The sequence below is a fragment of the Sus scrofa genome, chromosome 11 (assembly GCF_054392235.1).
Source record: "Sus scrofa isolate SSC_HxYL_T2T_F1_AM1 chromosome 11, Sscrofa_HxYL_maternal_Yorkshire_Landrace_v2.0, whole genome shotgun sequence".
Taxonomy (NCBI): Eukaryota; Metazoa; Chordata; class Mammalia; order Artiodactyla; family Suidae; genus Sus; species Sus scrofa.
The window spans coordinates 80,514,607-80,537,806 of record NC_139393.1 but is presented as its reverse complement, the minus strand read 5'-3'; the positions used below and the strand labels follow the sequence as shown (position 1 = coordinate 80,537,806).

At 39.4% G+C, this 23,200-nt stretch overlaps 1 protein-coding gene across 3 annotated transcripts in view; it reads left to right on the top strand.

Moving 5' to 3' along the window:
- LOC146398709 (uncharacterized) overlaps positions 1-23,200 on the top strand; it is an 843,865-nt gene that overhangs the window by 627,720 nt on the left and 192,945 nt on the right. The window lies entirely within an intron of this gene.

Below are 23,200 nucleotides of genomic sequence, written 5' to 3'. Positions count from 1 at the left end.
TTACATATATGTATATGTACGCATACACACACACGTATATGAGATAATATTGCATGTATAAAATTACGTGTGAATTGCAGTAAAAATTGGACAGTGCTTAGAAACTGCAGACAAGTGGGCATCCTGATTGTCTCTGGGGTGCGGTCTCCCATTGATAGATTTTGTCTGAAGACCAAGTCCACTGCCTGCAAAGATATGGTCCCACAAGGAGGGATGACTTCCTTTAGAGCCACCAAGGAGACACATCATCCTTCTCTTTCTATTTTTTTTCCCTAGGAGAAGTAGTTACTAAAAATCCACCCTAGCAGTGGCCAAGATAAGATATGCAAATCATCTGTGTTGTGCACAGACCCAGGAGGATTAATCCCATCATTAACAAAAGTCAGTTGTTAACCTTGAGGTGCATTTAAAAAAAAGAGAGAAGTCTACAGGCCAATGGGTGCATAGAAATGGGATTTTATCACTTACTGACCAGATAGTTGCCACTACAATCTTAGGTCCTGAAAGAAAAGAGCCCTCTTCAAAAAAGATAATAGGTCAGCTTTGCATCTGAACAGATACATAGAAACGAATTCTTTCCACTTTTTTGGTTCACCTCATCAGATGCTGAGTTACTGTTCTTCTGGAGGAACATGAATCATAACTCAATAAGTAATTTCTCTTTTTATTAATAGTCTTCAAAAAAACATAACAAACAAATGTTTCCAGAATTATTGACAAAAATCAAGACGTAATATTTTAATCGTTAGCTTTCTCCCTAAAAGGACAGTTTAAATTAGCAGAAGTAGGGAAGGATCAATCAGTATGAACTGAAAATACAGTGTTCAGTGTCCCATATTATAGATCATAACAACAGTGATGGGAGATGTTCATTACTACTTGATATAAATGAATCTTTGAATTTTTCTCTACATAAATTCACTAACAATTCAAAACATTCATTAAGACTCTTGACTGTTATTTGTTTTACTAATGGAAATAGCTCACAAAGTAGTATGTGTGCCACCATATAGCTTTCAATAATAATTTTTTTTTTTTTTTTAGGGCTGCACCTGAGGCACATGGAAGTTCCCAGGCTAGGGGTCAAATTGGAGCTTCAGATGCCGGCCTACACCACAGTCACTGCAACACCAGATCTGAGCCATGTGTGCGACATATGCCACAGCTTATGGCAGCACTGGATCCTTACCCACCGAGCGAGGCCAGGGATCAAACCCGAATCCTCATGGATGCTAGTAGGGTTCTTAACCTGCTGAGCCACAACGGGAGCTCCTTAGTAATAATTTAGAGATGAAATAGGAACATTGCGATTACTTATTATATTAACATCTATTACTGTGTATAGCAAATCACCATAAAACTTAATGGTTTAGAAGAACATGCAGTAATTAGCTCACAGCATTCATGGGTGGGGACTCTTGGATGTGGCTTAGTTGGAGTCCAGACTCAGCATCTATTGGGCTGCAGTCAAGATGCTGGCTGGACTCTGTTCTCATCTGTTGTGTAGTGTAAACTTCATCACTGGAGTCGCACCATGTCACTTCTGTCATATTCTTTAGTTTTGGCTGTTGACATCTTTTTTAAAAAATGTTTTATCATAGTTGATTTACAATGTTCTGTCAATTTCTGCTGTACAGCGCAGGAACCCAGCTATGCATATATAAACACACACACACACACACATAAGTACACACATTCTTTTTCTCACATCATCCTCCATCGTGTTCCATCACAAGAGATTAGATGTAGTTCCCTCTGCTGCACAGCAGGATCTCATATTATCCACTCCACATGCAGTGGTTCACATCTACGAACCCCAAACTCCCAGTCCATCCCACTCCCTCCCCCTCCCCCTCACAACCACAAGTCTGTTCTCCATGTCCATGAGTTTTTGTCTTTTGTACAGATAGGTTCATTTGTGCCATATATTATATTCCAGATAGAAGTGATATCATATGGTATTCGTCTTTCTCTGTCTGACTTAACGTCTCTTAGTATGAGAGCCTCTTGTTCCATCCATACTGGTGCAAATGGAATTATTTTGTTCTTTTTTATGGCTGAATAGTATTCCATTATGTATGTGTACCACATCTTCTTAATCTATTCATCTGTCAATGGACATTTAGGTTGTTTCCATGTCTTGGCTATTGTGAATAGTGATGAGATGAACATAAGGTGCATGTATCTTTTTCAATTAAAGTTTTATCTGGATGTTGCTGGGATTGCTGGGTCATATGGTAGTTCTATATGGTAGCCTTCATACTGCTGGGTCATATGGTAGCCTTCATACCGTTTTCCACAGTGGTCACATCAATTTACATTCCCAGCACCAGTGTAGGCGGGTTCCCTTCTCCTCACACCCTCTCCAGTGTTTGTTATTTGTAGACTTATTAATGATGGCCATTCTGACCAGTGTGAAGTGGTACCTCATTGTAATTTTGATTTTCATTTCTCCAATAATTAGCTATGTTGAACATTTTTTCTTGTGCGTTATTAGAAGTAAGTTGTAGCTTTTGTCCAACTTCAAGGGGAGGGGTCATAGAAAGATATGAACACAATTAGGTAGGGACACCAGGAAGTGGGGATATGGGGGTCACCTTAGGGTCTGTATGTTGTGTACTTGACATAGCTTCTCAGAGAGACTGTGGAGTAAGTGTGCTGTAAGCCACTCTAAAGTACGATTCTGAGAGAAAGTCAGCCTGGCTCACTCTGACACATTGATTTTAGTAGTTAACAGTTACGCTCTGCTGGATATTCTACCTGAATATTGGCTAGGATGTCCCTGTCAGTTGATAACATTAAAATAACTTCCTATTCAAGAAAAAATGGACAAAGCCTTTGTTTTCTTGGAATTTGCTTTCCAGTGATAATAACCCTTACACTTGTGGAATGCTCTCATGTTCCAGGCAAAATACTCATCACTACAAACTTGGGTGGTGGAAACCTAATTTTCCAAGACTCTCTCATGACAGGGAAAGTCTAACTAAACATGTTCTAGGAATCCCTGTTGTGGCTCAGTGGAAACAAACCTGACTAGTATCCATGAGGATGCAAGTTTGATCCTTGTCATTCAATGGGTTAAGGATCCGGCGTTGCTGTGACCTGTGGTGTAGATCACAGATGTGGTTTGGATCTGGCTTTGCTGTGGCTATGGCTATAGTGCAGGCCAGCAGCTGTAGCTGTGATGCGACCCCTAGCCTGGGCACTTCCATGTGCTGCAGGTGTGGTCCTAAAAAGAAAACAAAAACAAACAAAACCCAAAAAACCTGGTCTAGCCAAATCTGAGCCAGATCTGCTAGATAGGGACAAAGGGTTCTAAGAATCCTGGGGATTGCCTGAGAATTGTGAATCTTTACTTATATCTCTCTGGGGTTCATATCAGACAAGTCTAGCCTACATGGAAGTTTAAAACAAATAATCTGTATGATGTTACTCAGTATAAAAATCTATTTGACTTGTCTTTGGGGGGAAAATTTTTTTTAAAGAAGTACAGATATTAAGGATTATTTCTTTAAAGTAACTGTTGGACTATTACCCAATAGAAAAAGCTTAACAGACTTGATTCAAACCTCATGCGAACACTGAGTACCTGAAAGAATAAAAATCAGTGATTAAGCCTTATTTTTCAGATGTGCAAACTGAGGTGAAGTATGTTTTCCAGAGTCACATAGGTAGAAAATGTTGGAGCAGAGATTCAAATCCAGTCAGCTGACTTGAAAGCTCATGCTATTAAACTTGATGTTTAATTTTATCTGTTGACATTCAAATGTTTCTCTGGAAAAATTCTATTTCATAAAAAATATTCCCATCCATCAGAAATGTCTTGGAGACACCCCGTCAAGTTAATCACCTGATCCTGTGGGCCCCGCCCAAAATGCCTGGGCTCTGTCACATTCTAGTGCCACGTGTGTGTTTACACTGTTTGTCCCTCCTGGGGATCAGTTAATGCACCGGAGCATGACTGTCTCTCCAGTGTTGTCTCATCCCTTTCAAAGGATGTCATGACTCCTGCATAGGAGGAAATTAATCCCGATGCCTTGTAAGTTCTACCTGAAATCGTCAAGCTCTGTTAATGGAAAGGTGGCCCCTCAGCTTGAGAGAGGGCCGCCCAGAGCATTGGAAGCAGGCTTGTAGCCTTGGCGTTCCATACTGAGGGCATTTACTTCATCCCGTTCTAAGGCCGGAAGGCTTGTCCTGAACCTAATCCTTTAGAGAATAAAATCAAATATTTTCCACTTTTCCAGTGGAGGAAGCAGAGTTTTATTGTGCTTCCTTAACCATGGTTACCCTAATAATCCATTCGAAAATGCATTTGTCCTGGAAAACAATGGGTCAGAGGCCTCTCTGGAGGAATACAATTGTCGAATATTTTGAAATGATTGTAAAGAAAAACAGATAATCGTCTTCTGACTCTTTGAAATACATATGTACAATGTAATGTGCCTGAGGTTGAATAAAAAGATAAATATTTATAGTCGTTAGCTGGTAATGTGCCGATTATAGATAGTGGCGTGTGTGCGCGCTCTCTGTTATACAATCGGAAAGGGAAGAAAAGGGGTTATAATCAGGTTAATAATTTGATTTGCTTCATTCATCTTTGGAGATGTCTTTTCATTAAATTGGATGCTGTGTTACTCCTTCTGGAAAGTGGAACCGTAGGCGCAAAGACTACGATTGCAAGTGACTCCAGGCCGACGAGAATATTGTGGTGAATGAGACCGAAGGAGGCGGGCTTGCTTGGGGAGGGCACAGGAAGAAGACCTGATGGAAATTATTCGTTGCCAGAAAAAAATATCTATTGACTTTTTTGTGTTTTTAGAAGTACCTCTATTCACTTCCAAAAATACAGCTGTTTACCGTGATTGATAAGTTCCCTTGCTTTTAAGCTTATTCACATCCATTAGTTCTGCCTTTTTCCCCTGTTAAAAATCTGAAGCTGTCAGACTGAAGTAGCATGATCAGCTAATGTTCTAGCCAGATTCAAAGCATGTCCCCAGGGGTGGCAAAAGTATTCTAAATCGCAAAGAAATGGCTTTTTAAATGTTGCCTGTTGACACTGGTCATTCCATTTACTCCATGGGAAATGCTGACATAGATATCAGGCAATTAGAGGAACTGTGTTTAACAGGCCTTTGATGATCAATTTCCTTTAAATATTTCATTTTAGACCAAACAAAAGCAGGTTTTTGAAATTCACTGTATTTTACATAGGCTTATTTAAAAATAGCATATAGCTACATTTTTTTTAAAATTGGTGAAATCGTTTTCTAGTTTTCACTTCAAATTTATGGGTGATTGGGTACTTTATTCCCTCTAGTATTTGATTATTATTTTGCAGACTGATTTTTTAAATTCCCCCTGTAATAGTTTCACAGTTTCCTCCTTATCACACTTAGATATATTTTGTATGAACCAAGGGGAGCAGTTTCCAGGGGAGTGAATTATTTCTAAACCGTAAATTCTAAAAACATTGCACATTAGCAGTGATGGTCAGTATTTACAGGGGACAGAACTCAGGATCTCTTGTTATAAAAAGAATGGAACAAATTGAATTATTCCCTGGCTCCAGCAGAAGATTACTGTATAAATTAAATCAGACTTAAAACCAGAATCCAAACCCCCAAGATGGTGTTCATGAAGAACAACCAGTACAAAAAGCCCAGGAGCGAAGCTGCTGTGTCCAGCAAGGGCGACACATATAAATAGACAGAACAGGAGCCGATCCGTTGATTGATTTGGGAAATGTGGACAACGAGTGATGAATAATTGAGTGAATGTAAGACTAGAATTTTCAAAGCTAGCTGCCAAATGGTGTCATTCCCTATATGCCACTGTCTGCCATGGTTTTCCTGCTTCTCTGCCCACCCCCCACTCCCCACCCGTTGTCCTCTCCCCCAATTCCTCACCCAGTCTTCTGACTTCTTAGAGGTCTGTGGGTTTGGATGACTAGTTTTACCTTGGAACAGGTTGCAAATATAGATCTGGGGTGGAGAGGGGAGAGAATGAGGAGAAGAAGGTGTTTGAAACCAGTGGATACTGAGGTCCTTCAGGCAGAGAGCACTCTTGCAGACGTGAACAGGGCCCTCCAAGGATACGTTACACTACATCATACTCATTAGACAAATGTTAAAAATGAGCACATTACATTTCGAACATACGTCCTATTAGTCAAAGGAGAAAGAGAAAGGGAGAGAAAGAGATACTTGATTTTGTTCTCAGTTACCTGGAAGAGGTTTCTCTGAGGACGTGGCATCTCAGTCCCTGAGGAATGTCTTGAAGTCCACCTGGGGACAAGAGTATTCCAAGCAGAGGGAATGGCGGTGAATAACATCTCAGAGCAAGAAGAGCATGGCTGGTTTGAGGGAGAGAAAAGACTCTAGGAGGAGAAGAAGGCATTTCAGAAAGATGGATGGAAGAAGTGACAATGGGGGTAAATTTAGACCATACTGAAAATCTCCAACTACATCCTTAAATAATGAGGAGGCAATAAAAGCTTTTTTAATTTTTAAAAAAAATATTATATATATACATAGTCGATTTACAATATTTTGTCAACTAATAAGAGAAAAAATGTGATCAGATTTGCCTTTCTAAAGCCCACTCTGACTTCTACATGCAGAATAATATATAAAGAGGCTAAGAATGATGCCAGCTTACACATAAGGAGATTTTTTGAGGGGTCCTCGTTGGAATGAAGTGGTAGGGAGTTTATTGGCTTTCTTGGGCTTCCATAACAAGGCATCACAAACTGGGTGGCTTCAAACCACACAGTAATCTTCAAGAGACGAGACGTCTGCAATCAAGGAGTCACAGGGCATCTCTGAGGGTTCTAGAGGAGAGTCTGTCCCATACTTCTCTCTTAGCTTCTGGGGTTGTTGGTAATCCTTGGCATTCCTTGGCATGTGGAGACCTCCAACCTCTGTCTCCATCTTCACATAATATTTCACTTGTGCATCTGCCTCTGTGTCTTTCCTCCTCCTCTTATGAGGACAGCAATCACATTGGACTAGGGCTGATCCAAACAGACTCATCTTAACCAGATACATATGCAAAGATTCTGACTCAAATAAAATCACATTCACAGGTATCAGGGGTTAAGACTTTCACACATATTTTGGGAGGACATAAACCATAAGAGAGCTTTGAAAGGAAATGACAGGATGAGTAGTTGAAAGGGACCATGAACAGGTTTTTAAATATATTTATGGTGGTAGACTCAACAGGACTTGGTGATTGAGCAGGATTTGAGGGATGGGGTAGGGTTACGGTTGACTTCCAAGTTTCTGACATGAATAATAGATGATGATGATGCCATTTGTTGAGACAGGAAATTCAATAGGTCAAAGAAGTGTTGGGGTGAACATAGGTTCATTTTTGACATGCCACGTTTGGCCTGTGAAATTTCATGTGAAAATGTGTAGGCTTGGTGACTGAAAAATGCCCTTGGAATTCAAAAAATGAGAGATCTGGGCTGGAGATATAAATGTAAGAGTCATTTGTATATAAATGATAATCAGAGCTCTGCAAGCAGATAATATTCCTCAGGAAGACAGTGTTTAATTGGAAGAAAAGAAATTGTGATATTGACATTAAAATTTGAGAAGGTCAAAATAGACTTACATTTCTGGCCAAGATGGACAAATAAGGAACCAGATTTATTCTGACACATGACAAACAGACCAACAAAAGAGAAAGGACATCTTAAACAATGATCTGTAAGACATGGGATGTCAGTCAACCAAGGAAAGAAATCTTTGGAAACCCAGAAAAAAGCAAGCAAATTGAGCCTAACAGTTGCTTACTTAAGATTAGGAACAAGGCAAAGGAGCACCCACAGTTTCTGTTTAACGTAGTATTGGAGAGTTCAGCCATAGCAGCAAAGTAAGACAAATAAAGTCATACAGATTAGAAAGGACGAAGTAAATTGAGTTTAGCTGTACACAATATAGTGAAATACATGAACAACTTGGTGGAATCTGTATAAAGCGACTAGAACAAATATGTAATTTTAGCAAGGTTGCAAGATACAACCTCAATATACAAAAATTAATTATATTTTTAAATCACAGGAAAGACCAGCATGAAATTTAAAATAAAAATGCTATATAGAATAGCATGAAGCAAGAAATACTTAAGAAAAAAAATCTGACAAAATATGTGAAAGGCCTGTACAGTTAAAATTATAAAACTTTGCAGAGAAAATTAAATATTATCTAAAAAGTTGAGGAAAAATATATTTTCATGGGTCAGAAGACTCAAAACTTTTTTTTTTTTTTTTTTTTTTGTCTTTTTGCGTTTTCTGGGGCCGCTCCTATGGCATATGGAGGTTCCCAGGCTAGGGGTCGAATCGGAACTGTAGCTGCCAGCCTACACCACAGCCACAGCAACGCAGGATCCAACTGTAGCTGCCGCGTCTGCGACCTGCACCACAGCTCACGGCAGTGCCGGATCCTTAACCCACTGTGCAAGGTCAGGGATTGAACCGCAACCTCATGGTTCCTAGTCGGATTCGTTAACCACTGAGCCACGATGGGAACTCCACAGAAGACTCAGTATTTTTAGGATGCCAGTTTTCCCCAAAATGAAGTATAAATTTCATGTAATCCCAGTAAACTGTAGAAGTTGACAAGCTAAATTAAAAATTCTATGGAAATACAAAGGACATGGTATAGTTATAACAGTTTTTTAAAAAGAAAAATCTTGGAATAAGAATAATTTTAATACAGATATTGGCATTAAGATAGAAAAATAGATCAATGGAACAATGTAAAGAATCATATATAAATATATAAATGTATTTATAAATACATATATGTACACACACACACATATATATATACACACACACACATAATTGATTTTGGGTAAGGAGATAAAGGGAATTCAGTGGGAAAGTGTCTTTTCAACAAATGATCCTGGAACAATTGGATAGTCATCACAAAATACACAAAATAACTGAACATGGATCCATCTGCTTCATTGCATATAAAAATTAACTCAAGGTGAGTAACTGACCAAAACATAAAACCTTAAGCTGTAAAACTACTAGAGGAAACAACAAGAGATGATATTTATGAATTTGGGTTAAGTAACGATTTCCCAATGCAATATTAAAAGCATGATTCATGCCACAATAGATTAACAAATTGAACTTAGTCAAAATTTAAAAATGAAACAGAACAAAATTTTGACTCTTCAAAAGTCGTTAAGAGAATAAAAGACAAACTGTGGCCTAGAAGAAAACAAACCATGGCTTACAAGAAAATGCAGAGGATGTAGCTAACGTAGGATTTCTAGAATGTATAAAGAAGTCTCAGAACTCAAGAAAGCAACCAGTCCAAGAAAAAATGATCAGAATTTTAACAGACACTTCGCCAAAGACATGTGCATGGCCAAGTGCACTGAAAAATGCTCAGCTGTATTAGTCATTAGGGGAACGCAAGCCAAAGCACAGTGGCAGCACTACACATCTATTAAATAGCTAAGATTAAAACTACTGACCATACCACGTATTGGTGAGAATACGGAGGAACTAGAACTCATATCCTGCTGGTAAGAATGCAGAATAGTTCAATCACCTTAGGAAACAGCAGGCAGTTTCTTTAAAATCAAAGTATAAACGTACTGTATGATGTCATAGTCTAAAAATTACATCAAAGTAAATGCGGAGGTGCTTGCCGGCAAAGGAGATTAAGAGAAAGAGCAGAGTGATAAAGCCTGAGGAGTGTGAGCTGTAATAGAAGCCAGGAGTAGGGATGCGGCAAATCTTTCGAATGCCATTTAGAAGTAAGGGGCATTTAGAACTTAAAACCATGCACTAGCTTTAAAGTTTACATTGTGGACCAAGGCAGAAGAATTTAGTTAAATGATTAGGCATGAGACAATTGAGAAAAAGTTGACTGAGAAATGATAAAATAGAGGAAGCAAGGCTAGACCGTTTAGAGGTTTGTCTTTTAAAAGGAGAGAAGGCGGGGGAGAGAGAGGGAGAGAGAAAGAGGGAGAAAGTTAACTGAAGGGGGAGAGAGAGAGGCCAAGAGAAAGAAGGCGAGAGCGGTTAACGGAAGGGTAAAGGGTTCTTGCTAATAAGACCTTACTAGCATGTTAAACATTGAGGATGGGAGCCAATGAAGAGAGCGTACTTGAGTCACTTGTCTGTTTCCAGGACCGCAGAAAAGGGTAGGATGCAGAGGTTTGGTGAATGGATGTGTTTTCCTCAGGGGAGAGATGGAAGCAAACAGGTCTTAATACTGGGCCCTAATGGTCGGATATGAAGGGAATCATTTTAGGGTTTTCATTTTCTCTGATTCAGGAGGAATGGACACCTGCTGAGATTTAAGAGGTTGAATGAGGGGTCTGAGCTGTAATGAGTAGAAACTACTTGAGATCCCCCCTTCCGAGAGTGGGGACAGGCAGTCTGTACTGTGGTTTACACCTGGGTGTCTGGAGTTCCCAGGACTTGGATTCTGATCCTGTGACACTGAGAGCTAGTGTGAGAGCCAGGCTAAGCCTCAGAGTCTCTGTCTGTACATCTGGATGGTAATGGCTCATGCTTTGTAGGCTTCTTGGGAGGATTAAAGAAAGCACCCCCGTTTATATCTGTCTTCGCAGGGTTTCTACCCTTAGCCGGTCTTGAGTACATTGTACCCATGGTCATTCCTATTTCTAGAGGAGACAAGAGGAAGACAGCAGTCATAACAATAGGCACGGCTAATTACCTGCAAAGAAAAGCCCTGAAAACAACTAGGAAGCAGCAGTTCCCCTAGAGAACTAGTTGGAAAGAGAGATCGACCTCATCTGAGGAACGAGTAGATGCCTCAGAGAGGAAGCGGTTTAGATGCTAAGCAGCCAGAGCCAAAGGCCAATGCCTCCCATCGGCACACCTTCCATCTTCCCTGACGAAACACTAGCACAGATTACAAGTAAAACTCTGCCTAACAGCCTAGCCCGAAATAACAAGCCACATTATACCTGTCAGGTCACACAGTGCAGCTCAGTGCCACCATCTTCTGTTATTCAAACACTGAAAAAACGAAAGCCCCCCAAAGGCTAAAATCATTCATTTTCATTTTGATAAAAAGATAAAATTTTAATGACAGGCAATTTCAATTTTACTGTTTTAATTTGTGAAATGTAACACTTGCTGAGAATTCTCATTTACTAAAATGATAAATGATATGTGCTATGGAGTAATTTTTATAATTGCAAGACTATTTCTTATCCCGACCTACTTTATTTTTATGAATACTTGTGGAAGAGTGAGCTTATAAAGACTTCCGCTAAATAAGACACTGGAAATGTAGCGAGTTTAGGGGAACAGTTGTTGTGGATTATTTAACATTCAGGAAAGTGGTCCGTCCTGGGTTGAAGAGTCTTCTCAAAATTCCTGTCCTTCCCAGAAGCTGAGAATGTGCTTTGTTTGAAAAGAGGGTCTTGCATATGCAATTAGGTGAGATGAGGTAATGCTGGGGTAGGGTGAGTCCTGAATTCAGTACGAAGGTGGACCTTAGGGAAAGAAGAGAAGAGACACAGAGGGAAGAAAGGCGCTTATGGATAGAAGAGAAGAGACACAGAGACAGAAGGAAGAAAGCCAAGAAGATGGAAGCAGACATTGGAGTGAAGCAGGTGCAAGCCAAGGAAAACCAAGGAACATCAGAAGCTAGAGGGAAATGTTGGACCCTTTCTCCCTTAGAGCTTCCAGTGGGAACCACCCTGCCCACACCTTAATTTTGAATGTCTAGCCTCCAAAACTGTGAGAGGAACCATTGCTGTTGCTTAACCCACCCACTCGTGATAATAGTTATGGCGCCCTTAGCAAACTGGTACAAAGGTTTAAAGAGTTTTCAAAACGTGGCAGGAATTAGGGACCATAGACAAGACCCCATGACATTCCCTAATGTCTGTTGTCCTTTTGGTCTTTGCTCTCTCTCCATTATGACTGGCTGAAAAGTCTAAAAAAGCAAAATGAATAAATACACACACAGGCAAAACCAGATTTGTTTTGGGAGCAGCACAGAAGGGACAGGTAGAGAGACTGTTCTGAAGCTCATAAAGACGGAGACGATGTGGACAAGGTGTGCCTGGGATGGGGGATTGCTCGTTTTGCATAGAGAGGTGAGTTTCCGGCGTCAGCTACACAGTAAGAGTGGTTCTTGGTTGGGATAAAGAAAGAGCAAAGCTGGAGTTCCCATTGTGGCTCAGGGGTAATGAACTCAACTAGTATCCTTGAGGACACAGGTTTGATCCCCAGCCTCACTCAGTGGGTTAAGGATCTGGCGTTGCCGTGAGCTGTGGTGTAGCTCACAGACGCACCTGGGATCCTGTGTTGCTGTGGCTGTGGTGTAGGCCGGCAGCAATAACTCCAATTAGACCCCTAGCCTGGGAACTTCCATATGCCATGGATGAGGCCCTAAAAAAGAAAAGAAAAGTAAAAAAGAAAGAGCAAAGCCAGGTCTTGCTCTCATGGAACACACATTCTCATAATTGAGGAGGAGGGGCAGAAGGAATATCAGAGTTTGTGTCGTGCATTATTTATAAGGATACAGTTGAGCTTCAGTGACCCAGGAAGAAGCAGGGAAATCAATTTGTTTAAAATATCTTTCATGCTCCCTTCCATGGAAAGAGCAGGGGGGTCTAGTCTCTGGATGCAGGCAACTAGGAAGTCATTTTTTCGTACCCCCCCCCAAAAGTGTATAGTCAGCCCCTTCTTGACTGGAAAGAAAAGAGTGGCCTTCTCTCTGGGGTTTTATGTTTGTAAAGCAACGATTGGGACGAATGTCCCTCTGCCTTGTTCAGCGGGAGTGGTAACGCACGGGAGGGCACTCCTCCATGCCAACCGATTATTGAGCATGTACGTAGGAGATGAAACTACACAATGTGAAAACCCTGTAGAAATTCTGTAGTGAAAGTAACATACTGTTACTGAATCTAAATCCCACTGAATCTAAAGGAAAGATCTATTTGAAAAATGCATTTGTGTAAGATACATGTGTGTAAAAAACAACAGTCCTTTCAAATAGAAGTGCACCTATAGTGTTAAGATGCTGTTCTGCCCAAGAGCAACTTGGAGGTGAGTTTATCACCAGCTGCTTTGGGCATAATATTGTTGCCTAACTAGTTGGTCAGATGTGACCAGGAAACCAATTATGTTTCATGGTAGGAAATACCATTAAAGACTATGAAATAATACTGAACAGCAGAGATCTTGTGAAAATTATTTTGAATGATAGATTCTATTTCGGTTTGGAGCAAAGGCTGAACTATAAGCAGTTAAATCGATTTTTAATGAAGTTTGACAGGGAAAGAAATTAATGTCCAAGGCACAGAATTAATTCTGAAAAAGAGTCTCAAAGCCCTCTATTATTTTAAAATACATATGCCTATTTTAGGAGTTAAAACGATCGTGGTGTTGCTAGGTATCTATCTCAAACGTATGTTTTTCTGTCGTATTTATTTGCTTTGTTATTAAGATATTTATAAATTCATATTTTTAAGAACAATCTATTTTATCTTAAAATACATGAGTAATTATTTTTTTTTAATGTTTACGGCCATACTCATGGCATATGGACATTCCCCAGGCTAGAAGTCACATCTGAGCTACAGCTGCCAGCCACAGCCATAGCCATAGCAACACTGGATCTGAGCTGCATCTGCGACCTACGTCACAGCTTGCAGCAATGCCTAATCCTCAATCCACAGAGCGAGGCAGGGATCCAATCTGTGTCCTCACAGATACTCTGTCAGGTTCTCAACCGCCTGAGCCGCAATAGGAACTCCAAAAATGTTTTTAGTTTATGATTTTTATATTTATATTAGTTCATTTTTATGTGAACTTAAAAAATTTTTATTTTTATATTCACTTGATTTAAATTATTTTTATAACCACAAAATTTTAAGTATATATTGCAAAATGTGTAAGAAAAATTAAATCATTTATCTGTGTGAACTGAAGGACTTCAAACTTGGCACAGTAGTAGAAATGATAGCTGACAGACTACATCCAAACTGGGCACCTCAGCTGGACGGATGGCTGGGTTTTGGAGGAATAGGCTGCGCCAAGATGGGCCCTCCAGATTCCCGATCTGGGAGGACTGTGGTTTTAGGTCCCATCAGCTGGAGGTTAGGGGTTCTGATGGGAATGTCTGCTTAATCCCAGGCGGGCCCGACTGTGCGGAGTGAGGCCTGGGATTAGGAGGAAGATGAAGGGAGGTAAACAACAGACAGGAAGGAAGTCACCGTTGCCCCCAGTTCAGCCCACGAGTCGGAACGCACTTCATCCACAGGCTGTTGGGTTCTCAGAATTTCTGGAGTAGGCGGATGTTAAAACACTCAGACCTGGGCTTGTGGTGTAGGCCGGTAGCTGTAGCTCCGATTCGACCCCTAGCCCGGGAATCTCCATGTGCCTCGGGTGCAGCCCTAAAAAGCAATAAATAAATAAATAAAAACATTCAGACCTGCTACCATGAGCCCTGGGCTCTTTTGGAATGTCAGGGCCAAGCCAGGCAACAGCGCATCGGGCAGGCACCAGTCAGCAGCCCCTGGGGATTCTGAGGCGGTGCTGACTCACCCGGTGTCAAGGCTCAAATGCCTTTGGTGCCACCAGATAATGTAGCTGAATCAAATGAGTGGGGAGGAAGGACAGGGGAGTGTTTGGAAGTGTATCATTCTCCAGCTACAGCCACTGGCCAGGTGGAGAGGAAAACTAAGGCCTCTTCTTTTTCTTTTTAACACCCATTTCCTCTTTCACACCCACATTATAAATCATCCAAAGAGAGAATTGGGCCTGTTGCCCCTTTTTTCTTTTTTCTTTTTCCTGATACCTCATATGTAACTTAAACGTGTAAGAAGACCTGTGTTTTGGAGACAAGTGAATGTTTTAATGCGAGGAGATGACATTTTTTTCTGGATGAAAACAATTACGAATATTGACAGCACTTACTATGGGGCTCATGAAGCAAACTGCTGTATCCTCAGAGCTCTAAATGTGGCCTATTTGAAAATTCAGAACACACACATTTGAAAATGCCTTCATCCTTTCAGTATTTAAAGTTGAGAAAGAAAATAAAAAAGTGAGAAATTCCAGTGCCTGGATATTTGCAGGCTATTTTCAAGGCAAGTGACTTTTGATAAGTTCAAGTTTTCGATAAGAACAGTTTTTTTCCTTCTTCTTCTTTTGCTTTCTCTAAATGGTGAGTAAAGTAGTCCCTGAAAGAGCAGGAAAAAAAAAATTAGTAATAGATTGTATTGATGTGAAGAATTATTGAGATAAGCTTTCAGTAAATCGGCATCAGGATGATTACGTGAATGATTATTATTTAGGGTTGATTCAGTCAATCAACTGATTGATTCATTGAATTACAACGTGGGTATGTATGTGTGTATGTTTCTAAAAGATTGGTGCACAGTTCTTAGTTTTCCTTTATAGGGGCCGCACAAAATAAATGTGAATAATTGAAGCCATTATACAGATGCTTTTCCACCAAAATTCTCTAAGTAGATATTCCAGTAAAAACAATACAGATCTCCTACCTGCCTTAAACATAGCAGAATCGGAGTTCCCGTCGTGGCGCAGTGGTTAACGAATCCGACTAGGAACCATGAGGTTGCGGGTTTGGTCCTTGCCCTTGCTCAGTGGGTTAACAATCCGGCGTTGCCATGAGCTGTGGTGTGTAGGTTGCAGACGCGGCTCGGATCCCGGATCCCACGTTGCTGTGGCTGTGGTGTAGGCTGGTGGCTACAGCTCCGATTCGACCCCTAGCCTGGGAACCTCCATATGCCCCAGGAGCGGCCCAAGAAATAGCAAAAAAAAAAAAAAAAAAAAAGACAAAAAAATAAATAAATAAATAAATAAATAACAGAATCTATGTATTTTTTTTTGAACAAAAAGTGTTTGGATTTCAAAATGTCTAAAGGTTCATGAAGTAATATTTTTCAGGCTAAATTACCCAGTTAATTTCCAAATCAATTCTTCCCTTTACTTTGCTTACATAAATACTGCCTTTTGATTAATATAATTTAGCTGCTGATAAATCTGAAACCCTTTAACCTCGCCACATTAGAGCATGCCATGGAATGAGAATTTCCATTTTGGTTCTCAAATGTACCAAACACAGTTTCTGGGGCCAATTTCCTCTCCTTCTCTACTCTGTTTGGAAGACCACAGAGGACATAAGTCCTTTGACAAGGGGACCATTTTAGCACCAACGTTACAAAAGCTCTTCTGTTCCTAGGGGAAATATCTTTCTCCTGAATTAAATTTAACCTCTTTCGTACCCCCATTTAGCCACCTGATAAATCCACTCGAGCTATCTTTGGGGGAGAGAAAGGTACACGGGAACAATAACACTTCCTTTTTGAACAGTTTAATAAAGCTTTGTGCAATTTCAAGATGAAAGAGAATGTGTAACGCTGATAGGGCCCTTGCAAAGCTGTGCATTCATGGATCCAATTACTTTTTTTGTCATGGTAAAAGCCACAGTGGACACATTAAATGGGAGTGTGGCTTAAGAATTAAGGCCCAGCAGTCTGGGTATCTGGTTTCTGAGGCCGACTTAACTTCTGCTTTCTTATCTAGCTGTGAGCCTGCAGCTTAACTTCTCTGCCTCAGTGTCTCCTTCCATAAAATGCCTAGCAAATATCTAAGAAATGCTTTTCAAATGACAATGCGAATTGCCATTTAGACTCACACTGGAATCGTCCAGAAAAAAATAAGGTGAGTACTAGTAAGGGGAAAGACTCTCCTCTGCTTAATTTTAGATTTATCATACGCTTTCCTTTTTAAAAGTCATGAGGTTTCTGGAAGAGAGGTGACATCTCCAAAGCCTGAAAGACAGCTGTAAAAGAATGCTCTTTCAGCTCTTCTTTATTTCTCCCCAAGTTCGACTCTGGCCTTTCTCCAACTTCCTCCCCTCCCTACCTCCCATTCCAAGTTGGAAAGAATAATTGCGATGTTAACTTTTCCAGTTCTGGAATATTTTCCTTGGGCTGATTCCTTTCATGTGATTTTTTTATAGATGCATGCATATCCGATTTCATTGCATTTATATACACAGCTACTGATGTGAGATATTAAATTCTAAAACCCTCAAATTGATTCATTTACCTAGGAAATAATTGATAAAGTTGTAGAACTATCCAATTTTATTTTACAAATTTCAAGGGGATGGAACATTGTCACTTATTGAGTAATCTATTACCCATTGTCCCGAGACACTGTTGACAGCTGAATGGTGACTTGTAAGACAACACTTACAAACTGTTAAAAGATAAATGGAGACATTGAAAATTTGAAGTGTTTATTTGAGCAAATTAGTGCCAGTTCGGGAGCACCAAACAGGAAGTGGTCAGGAACGAAGGGAAGGACTTTTAGAGATGAGAGATGGAGGCAAAGCAAGCCTCTAGCGTTAAGGGGTTGCCTTATTTAGGAATGTCTGCTTGACTGTGTTTGGCTGTCCTTAGGTTCTGATTTCTTAACTTTGAGTCACTGACAGATTTAGGTTTGGGTTTCCTTGTATAGCTACTAAGGCATTAAATTCACTTCTGATGGTTTCCTTGCTTATACTTTATTTAACAGAAACAACCATACTCTTAAAATATGCATGCCAAATATATGTTTTACTAGTAATAAGCCGTGTTCTCAGTATACATTTTTTCAAAGTTATATAGCCAGCTCAAATAAATCCTTTCTACAGGAGACCTGTGATTGTATTGTTAGGTATTTTGGGAAGGGTTGCTGTGAAGCATCACACAAGCTGTTTTCTCCATGAATCAGAGACACAGATGTCAGATATTTGGCTACGACACATTCATTCAATATCTCTAAATATTTTCATTGCTTATAGTGAATTGAGTTATCATGGAGTTCCCGTTGTGACGCAGCGGAAACAAATCTGACTAGGAACCATGAGGTTGTGGGTTCGATCCCTGGCCTCGCTTAGTGGATTCAGGATCCAGCGTTGCCGTGAGCTGTGGTGGAGGTCACAGATGCAGATCAGATCTGGTGTTGCTGTGGCTCTGGCACAGGCCGGTGGCTATAACTCCGATTAGACCCCTAGCCTGGGAACCTCCATATGCGGGAGTGGCCCTAAAAGGACAGAAAGACACACACACACACACACACACACAAAGTTATCATGAACTATTCAATACATGTAAGTTAAATATATTTTAAATTAAACTATCTGTTCTAAAATGGAGAATTATAACTTGAGGTCTTCTTGCCAAATCAGTTTGTAGCATAAGAATGACTTTCATGGAATTCTCTTGTGCCTAGCAGTAGGGAGTCAGCATTGTCACTGCTGTGGCTTGGGTTCGATCCCTGGCCTGGGAACTTCTGCATGCTGCAGGGCTGCCCCCCCCCCCCAAAAAAAAGTTGTCTTGAATGATTTTCAGTGGCTTGTATCTAAAATGTGTTCTTGTCTAATTCCTTGTTTCAGAGGAAATTTTAGTGAGAAAATTGGAGAAATTAGCTTCATTTAGGAGATATGAGGATTTATTTAATTCACTTTCCTGTAGTGCAAAGATTAGGTAGCTCTGATTAGAACTCTAGACTGAGAATTAAGAGAAATAACCTCTTCTAGAACTCATCTAAATTTAACTTTGCTTCAAACCAATAAACTATAGCATCGCTCCTTTGTAGACAGATTATAGCTCATCAATCTGAGTAAAAAAATCACTGTGGAATTGCTCTGTAATAGTTCTGTTGCTATGCCTATAAATATAATTTCACTGAGCGACTCTTCCATTTTCTAGCTGCTCAGCTATACTTAACTGGGGCAAAAGTAAGGACCTCAGGAATATTGTAAGTGACAAATTAAAATAGACTCAGATAAAACATGAAATGTTGGAGTTCCTGTCGTGGCTCAGTGGTTAACGAATCCGACTAGAAACCATGAGGTTGCAGGTTCAATCCCTGCCCTTGCTCAGGGGGTTAAGGATCCGGTGTTGCCGTGAGCTGTGGTGTAGGTTGCAGACGTGGCTCGTATCCCACATTGCTGTGGCTGTGGTATAGGCCGGTGGCTACAGCTCCGATTGGACCCCTAGCCTGGGAAACTCCATTTGCCGTGGGAACAGCCCTAGAAAAGGCAAAAAGCCAAAAAGAAAAAAAAAAAAATGGCAGCACTAAATTATCAGTAGTTTAAAAAAAAAGTGGATTCTTGAATTCAACTATAACTGTAATAAAATTCATCAAGTTAGGGAGAAAAAAGATGCTGGCATGGCAGAGGTCTGTGCTTGAGCAAGAACTTGCCCGCATGGCAGATTCTTAGGCCTTGAATGTCACCATGGCCCCTCTCAGGGCTAATGGCATAAAAGGTCTTTCTCTGAGCAGCTGAACAACGTCTGTGCAGTGAATGACCAATCAGGACAGACTTTGAAAGAAGTGACCTGGTTGGTATCCGATCTTAATGTGCGTTTTTTATATACACCTGATTTGTGGACTGCAGAGATAACAGAGAAATTTGTATTTAATAGAATACTCACGGTTAATATATTGTGCTAACTGAAAAAAAATCATATTTTGCAGTTGATTCTAGCTTTAAACTTTTTTATACATGTCTAGAAAAGTAAAATGAAGTTATTTAAAATGTGCTTATGTTCTACTATGCCTAACACATAGAAAATTTAAAACAATGTAAGCCAAAAATAGCCCCTATTATAAATAAAGTAAAGTATTTAAAATCTGCCATAAGGGAAAAGGGAAAGATAAAATCAGATATTGCAGCTGGGCAGAGTTTGAGTATAAGGTAGTTGAGTTGTTGAAAAGAATCTGAAAAAAATGTTTTAAGTATTTACTGTTAAAATACATTTAAAAAGGACTAGAGTAGGCAGTCTAAATTCCTGTTTTTTTTTACATATATTATTGTCGTGATGCTCATTTTCTATGTATTTCCCTTGTTCTCGATAGCTTTGTTGCTTCCCAAGTGTAGCCCAATGTTAAAATCACCCAGGGTGCTTTATAAAGATGGGTATTTTATAGATGATCCAGTTTTACTGCTGATGTAGGGCCTGACCATCTGCAGAATGAACCAAGTTTCCAAGTAGTTCCTTATTTGTCTGTTCTTCCATCAGTAAGGCTCTGATGATCATAGCTTTAACTGTCTTGATGCCGGAGGTATTGGTCCTCCAGCTTCATTCTATTCTTCAACATTGTGCTGGCTCCACTCCGCCTCTTGCCTCTGCACATGAACTCTAGAATCAGATGTTCCGTATCCACAAAATAACTGGAGTGGCATCGAATCTAAACGTCAGGTTGGGGGGAATTGACATCGCCACGGTATTGAATTTTCCTACCTGTGGTTATGGGCTGTCTTTCCACTGATTTTTTTTTTTTCTTTTTATTTATTCATCAGAGTTTTGTAAATACTTATTTTAAAAAGAGTTTTAAGTGGCTACTGTATTACAGGGAAATAAAGAATTTTGCTTTGTACAGCAGAAATTTACAGAACATTGTAAATCAACCATAATAAAAATGTTTTAAAAATAAGGAATTTTTGAGCTAGAAGATAATTAAAAATAGAATTTATTCTGATATAAAAAATCCTGAGAGGTTGTTTTCATAAAGTCCATGGTAAGCACTTACTTTTCTTATGTGTCAAAGTGTAAAATGAAGTCGATTTGTTACTTGCCCAGGGCTGGTGGTGAAGAGTAAGCGATTCCCTACGTAGTCGTAGTCGTCTCTGTTTCTGTGGCTTTGGAAAGTGAGTGCCTGGATGTCCTCCCTCCCTCCCTTCTTTCCTTCCTCCCTCTTCCTTCTCTGTCTCCTTTCCCGTGGCATTATCTCAATTGACAAACATGGATATCAACCATATTATCTTTTCACATACACACCATTTTAGTGTTTGTGTAGAGGATATAGGAATTCTCTAGCTTACTGAATTTTGCACCTGTTGTTGGTTGGAATGAAATTTCTACAAAGACAGACTTTAATTATTACAGTGTGTTGTTTAAAATACACTGAATATGCTTTAAGGTCTACTGCAAATTAAGGGTGAGTCCTTTGGATAAGACTGCCCTTTGAATCCTTTAATTACAGCAAAATAAAAATATCAAGATGCCGAGATACAAAAATCAAATGTGGTTTTTCACCCCTTCATTCCACATGAAATTCAGTGCTCAAACCACACTTAATTAACACAAACATAGCCCGTTTAAATCTCACTCACCATTTCCCTGTGTAAGTACCAGGAGGCTTAGTTTTCCGTAAGGCCTTTGCTGCCATGAGGCAGTTTTTGGAGGGAATCTTTGGTAATTCGGGCATAAGTAATTCCTTTAATTTTGATGCATAAAGGAAATGAAGTGTGATGGTGTCTGTAAGTACAAATATATTAAAAAAAAATTGTAATGGACCAAAAAAACTCGTAAATGACCGATCCTGCAAGATGTCTCTGCCATTCATCAGTTTTGAGCACTTGTAAAATTTGTAAATCATAAGAACAGAATATTAATGCAAATAAATTTCTTTAAAAATTGCAGAGTTATTGTGTCCAGTGAAATGCAATTGAATATTGCCCTGTGAATGTGACTAAATCTGGCTGTTTTACCTAAAAGTGACTTTAAATTACTTTTTGAAGTGATTGTAATATCTTACTGTTTCTCCTATTAATTAGTGATTTATGTAAAATGCTTCCTATGTGTTCATTTTACATCTGTATGAACTTGTAATTATTTTATTATGCTAGTATTTATCATTAATTTACCTTCTAGACAAAAAGCACTCCCAACTTTCTAGTAAGCGGCAAACGCTTATTTGAAATTCTTTTCAATGACTTGTTTTTCATAATAGATCGGGAGCGCTTTCTAGCTATCCCTTGAACATAGCGTATTAAATCTGCGCTAATATCCCCCTTGCACTGGGACCCGCACCTCCTCTAAACCCTACACCGTTCTTTCCAGGCTCAGGACATCCGCCTCGGTAAATAAGACCCATATTTGATGTGGTCACTGTTATTCTTGATGTAATTGCTTCAACTCACTTATCAAATAGAGTCCTTTTATGGTAGAAGGGATTCTGGCTGCTTTTATGTTAGTACTGCTGTATTATATCCGTGTAGATAATATTTCTCAATGAACTTTGTTTTAACAAATCTAGCCTTTATAATTCATAAATATCTAATTAATGATATAGTCAAGATTGATGAACGTGCCATTTGGTATTTTATTGGTTGATTTAGAAATGAGAAAAGTGAAAAGGCTTGAAATTGAAAGAAATTTTTATTTATTAGTCATGGTGACTAAATAAAGAAAAGGAAAGTGAGATAAGTTACTAGAATTGCTACAAATGAAAATTTTAGTTTCCTAAAAACCCAGAAAGCAGGAACACTAAAGTCTGCTTAATATGCAAGAAAGATACCTGCTTTATATTTAGAAATCATTTATGGTAATCCTTAAGAGATTATTTTTCCTTTCTATAGTTTGTTCTGATTATAAACAACCCTAGCCTCCCTCTTCCACCAAAACTTTCTAACTGAGCAAGAGGATTAATTCAGTAAAGAAAGATGTCAAGCCTGCAGACAAGAAAATGGATCAAATCATGGTTAGACAGATTAACCAAGTAAAAACCCAGCAGTTGGAATTTATTATAAAAGCAAATAATAAGAGATCCTCCAAGAAACAGAAAACTTAAAAATAGTTCTCAGTGTGGGAATAAGGGGGCATGGAGAGATTTTCTTTATATTTAGCAGAAACTGGGAAAACACAACTGTCAGATTAAATGTTCCTTGTGAAGTTTTAGAAATAGGAGGAAAAATAAATTAGGTAATTACAGAAAATTTTCTTCAATTGGTTTCACTGTATATCACACACACACACCCCCTGTTTCTCTTTTACAAATGTAGGGCTTTCTTTTTTAAAAGCTAAGGCAGAGAAAGAAGGCACATTACCCAAAAGTCCATATGAAGCTACTTCATTTTCGAGTAGCGAAACCATAATTGGAATGAAATTTATGACCGTGAGTTTGTAAAATGCATTACTTTTCACTCATTGTCAGCATTAGAACCTAAGGCCCTCATGAAAATAGAACCTAAAAGAATTCATTTGAAAGCAGGGGAAGTTTGCAAGATGAAGCAGAGGAAATGCAGCCAGGCAGGGCACAGTGCAACACACCTGGGAGGTGAAGACTGGGTGGAGGACAAGAGCTTCAAAGAAAATTCCGCCCTTCGGGTATGTTGGCTTCAGAATTCTGTCTGGCACTAAAACTGTAGAA